Source organism: Phallusia mammillata, chromosome 6 (assembly GCF_965637545.1).
Source record: "Phallusia mammillata chromosome 6, kaPhaMamm4.hap1.1, whole genome shotgun sequence".
NCBI classification, from domain to species: domain Eukaryota; kingdom Metazoa; phylum Chordata; class Ascidiacea; order Phlebobranchia; family Ascidiidae; genus Phallusia; species Phallusia mammillata.
Window position 1 is genome coordinate 12,417,155 of NC_137257.1, and position 4,995 is coordinate 12,422,149.

A 4,995-nucleotide genomic window follows, 5' to 3' on the forward strand; every position below is an offset into this window, starting at 1 on the left:
CAACTTTGGCACATTCTACAGCACAAGGGCTCTAAGGCAAGCTGCATCAGTTTCTATCAGGGGCGGCTCATGCGAGGGGCTGCGGAGCTGCAGCACCCCCTAGAATTTTTTACTTAATATTCCTACATAATATTCCAATATTACAGATAACTTTCATTATACTTTTTTTTATTCACTAGTAATATATAAGTTAATAAGTATAATTTCCACCTTGATCGGCATTTTTTTCCTTTTTTTAAAAAAAAATATGGCATTATTATGTTATCTATGGTGGAGCTGCAGCTCCAGTTTCATGACACTTTATGACGTTTTGCAGTTATGAAAGCTGCATGCCGGGCGAAATAGGCGACAGGGGGGCTGTGGCTCGCGCAGCACCTCCCGTGACGTAGCGCTAGTTGTGTTGTCTGCTTCACGTCAGTGAACCCCAAAGCCAAACCCGTGTACTGTATATTTAAGTTCGACAGTGAGTGCAGTTAAATAATTATTTTGCTATCATTAAATTTATTGTTTGACTGTTAGTCGTGACTTTTTCAAATGACTATAAGTGGGTTTCAGTTTTTACAGTTATCATTGAATTAAATAAGTGTATCTAACACTTTAAAAAAGAAAAAAAGCTCATCCAACACCTTGAAAAGTCACAATTAACCTTTATAATAAATCACTGAATTAAAAAGTTTTATGAAAGTATGGGACAAAACATCCTCTACCCCAATGTCATGTAGGAATAAGCAAAAACAAGAAATACTCAGTTTTAGTTCTTAATGCTACTAAAGAAAAATTAAATTTGTGTCTGTGAAGTTAAATGCCTCACTGAAATTCAGGCAATATCAAATGCAGAACAAACAATTGCAGAAGCAACAGGAATTTTAAAATACTTGAGTGAAGACAATTTAAAGTGTTGATTTCTTAACACACCATGTGGACAGTATTTGCAACCAAGTGCAATCATGTGTATTGATATAATGGACATGTACTGTTTGTCTAAACAGTAGCTGCTAAATTGCTTCACAGGAAGTGTTTCTTTAGAATGAACATTCTACAGACAAGATAGTAGTGACCACCAAGCATATCCTATTGTTGACAAAGAAAAGCTAGTTACTGAAATGAAAATGTTTCTGTAGATCTGATGTTCATGATAACTTCAAAAATAATTATGGGTCCCCTTCCCTGAAGGGGACACATATTGATTTTACTCAAAATGTTTTGTTTTGTTTTCTTTTTTTTCTTTCATTTTTCTTCTCCCCAAAGTTTGTCCGACTCGTTTCTCCATCAAATGTTTGATGGATTTGGCTGAAATTTACACAGATGGTAGATGTAGTTATGTAGATGTGCATCCCACTTTGTTTTTATTGATAACCCCAGTATTTACCCCGCTAGCCCCCTAAAATGGGTATTTTCTCCCGAAGTTTGTCCGACTCGTTTTTCTATCAAATGTTTGATGGATTCAGCTGAAATTTACACAGATGGTAGATGTGGTTATGTAGATGTGCACCCCACTTTGTTTTTGTTGATAACCCCAGTATTCACCCCACTAGCCCCCTAAAATGGGTATTTTCCCCCGAAGTTTGACTGACTCGTTTTCCTATCAAATGTTTGACGGATTCGGCTGAAATTTGCACAGATGGTAGATGTAGTTATGTAGATGTTCATCCCACTTTGTTTTTGTTGATAACCCCAGTATTTACCCCGCTAGCCCCCTAAAATGTTTTTTCCCCTGAAGTTTGTCTGACTCGTTTTGCCATCAAATGCTTGATGGATGTGGCTGAAACTTATACAGATGGTAGATATAGTTATGTAGATGTGCATCCCACTTCATTTGTCCGGATAGCCCTAGTATTTACCCCGCTAGCCCCCTAAAAGGGGTGAGTTTGTAAACAATGTCAGAATTGGCCAAAATTTGGATAGCTTGTAAAGTATGCCAATTATCGTTATTGCGCCATTGCAGTTCGGGGGTTGTTAACAGCCCTTTGACATCAGAAACATTAACAGTTGTTGCTTAAAACACCTCTAGTGGTTGAAATCTTAAACGTTGGCAGATTGGATTGAAATTTTGCAGTACTATTGATTGAGTCATTGTGGTTTCCTACTTTTAAGTTTGTGTATGTTGAACCTCAATTAGTTATCCTACTTACTCATTGTTATCTATTGAAATGCATTATCTACAACTTTGCGTGTGTGGGGACCCATGAGTTTTTGCTTGCAGAAACAACCAAGGTTATAAAAGACGATGGCTAATATGGGACCCAATATAAATAAGTGTAGGAAATATATTAATGTTTCAAAATATGCTATAGTGTATGTGCAAGGGCAATATGTGCTAAGCCACCCTTCTAGTTAATCTAGATGATATTTTGACAAGTAAAACAACTAGGATGAAAAATCCTTTTTGCTGTTTCCATGAGTCCTTCAAAGGCAAAACAGTTCTTTTTAACACTGAAATGGACGCAAACTTTCTATTTGCCAGCAAATAAAGCAGCAAGTATAGCATTTAAGAAACTAAAAGACAATTAATAGTCTGTACACAAAAATTCAAAGAAAAGATGTTTAAATAAACAGGTTCTGACACAAATGTAATGTGGTTGTTAAATTTGTTAGCCATGATACCAAAGAAAGGCATCGTTTGTTAAGAAAATCGTCCAGTTAATCGCATATAGGTTTATCGCATAAACCGGATATTCGCATCGATTTTCAATGAAATATGCGATTAACCAGAATGATGATCTCTATGTGAAAGTCGAACAGACTGAGTTTTTCGAACAAAAAATGACGTTATAGTAGTAAAATTCCCTGGAGGTAATGTAAAAAGACGTAGATGCTTGTTTGCATTCTACACCAAATAACGCATCTAATTTTAACGTTGAAAATGACACGTCTCAACCATAAAATATTTTTGAAAAGTTATTTTTTATTAGGAGATTAAATAGATTAAATCGGCGTTCAGTTTACCGCTGCGCGATAATTAGGAGTCATTATCTCAAAGTCGTGCATCCTTATTTTGTTGGCTTATCTAATCGCCAATAGTGATATAACAAGTGTTTAAATAAAGAGTTCAATGTGTTAAAATTACGAAACTGGTGTTCCTGCAAAGATGCTGATTGTAATTTCTTGCTAAATGCGAACTGCACCAAATTATAAGCATTAAACTGTATTGAAATTTAAACAATGTTAAATGTGAAACAAAGGGTTAAAAATGTTTTATGTTATATTGTCCATGACCCGCCAAACACGCAATGGTTGTAAAAAATGTTAGATCGCAAGTAATCACACTAATTGTTTAGGTTCACGTAATTGGTAACGTGCCAATGATTGCCATTTTTCATGTCTTCTTTCGTGACCTTGCACAACGTATCAGGTAGATCACCAATTAAGAAAGGCACTTATTCCTCTAGTAGCTGTTGCTGGTTTAAATTTTTAAAGCAACGATTACACGTTGATTACGTGACAGTCACGCCAATCTTGCAGCTGCAGTTTTGCTGAGTAAGCTAGAAAGTAGCGCCACAATCTGAGTCTTAAAGGTTTGCTGAAATCAATTATTCTTTTAGCGCCCTTGCGCTGTAGAAAGTGCCGAAGTTGTAAGTTTAACCAGGTTTCAGTCGTGTACTTTTGGATTTGGGCTTGCTTACAAATATGCACCTAGCACTTTGCTGCTTAACATGTTGGTTTGAACTAGAAAACAAAATAGGTCAGAAACAACAGACCATTTTATGTATATATTAAGCGAGAGGTCTACCACATTTATAAGGGAAACTACCCAAAACAAGACTAAAACGTCATAAACCGTCGTCATAGGGAAGTTCCTAAATTTAAATGTTGGGCCCCTTGGCTACGATGTTTTCAACACATATTTTCAAATAAACCTGACTGCAAGAGAAAGCACAAATCAAGCGAAATGTGGTTTGTGCGTTTCTACTGTTTCTTCAACAGACTTGAGCGATTGCACCATAGCCACGACAGTTAGGAAGCATGTCGTCATGTGTTTCGCTGAGAGTAATAAATCTAGTTTTGACTTGAGAGTACTTTTTTCAATTCTCGGCAACAAAAGAGAGAAACTACTGCTCCGTTGCCATAGTTGAGCGTCACTGCAACTTTGTTTTAGCTGGGGAAGTAAAAATGAGCATTTTTGTTAAGTGCGTGTACTGTTTACATAGCAACCGGATTATCGCATAATCTGGTTTATCGCATCAAATGCCCTTGGCAAATCGATGATGCGATTAACCGAATTCGTCTGTATTGCCAACTTATATATGTTCAGTAAAGGCTAAAATTGGGAGCAGCACCCCCACAAATTTTAGGCACGAGTTGCCACTGGTTTCTATTATAACCCGTTATCCAATTGACAAAAAGAATAATTGATTTTAGCAAACCTTTAAAGACTCTTGTGGCGCTACTTTCTAGCTTACTCAGCAAAACTGCAGCTGCAAGATTAGCGTTGCTTCAAAAATTTAAACCAGCTACAAATACTAGTTTTACATGTAACTTTTTTTAAATTTCAATACAGTTTAATGCTTTGAATTTAGTGCAGTTTGCACTTAGTAAGAAATTACAATCAGCGTATTTGCCGGAACACCAGTTCCGTAATTTTAACACATTGAACTCTTTATTTAAACACTTGTTATATCACTATCGGCGATTAGATAAGCCAATAAAAAGACTTTAAAATAACAACTCCTAGTTATCACACAGCAGTAAACTGAACGTCGATTTAATCTCCTAATAACGTTTCAAAAATATTTGATGGTCGAGCCGTGTCATTTTCAACGTTGAAATTAGATGCGTTTTTTGGTGTAGAATGCAAACATGCATCTTCATCTTTTTCGTGTACATAACCTTTCTATATCCGGTTTATGCGATTAACCGGACAATTTTCTTAACAAACGTTGGGAGACTGTTTGGGATTTTTAACTGTGATGCAATTAAATGAATTAAGCAATTAACTGGTATGTGACAAACCGGATTAGTCTGTTTATACATATGTATACCCATCTAGTACATAAT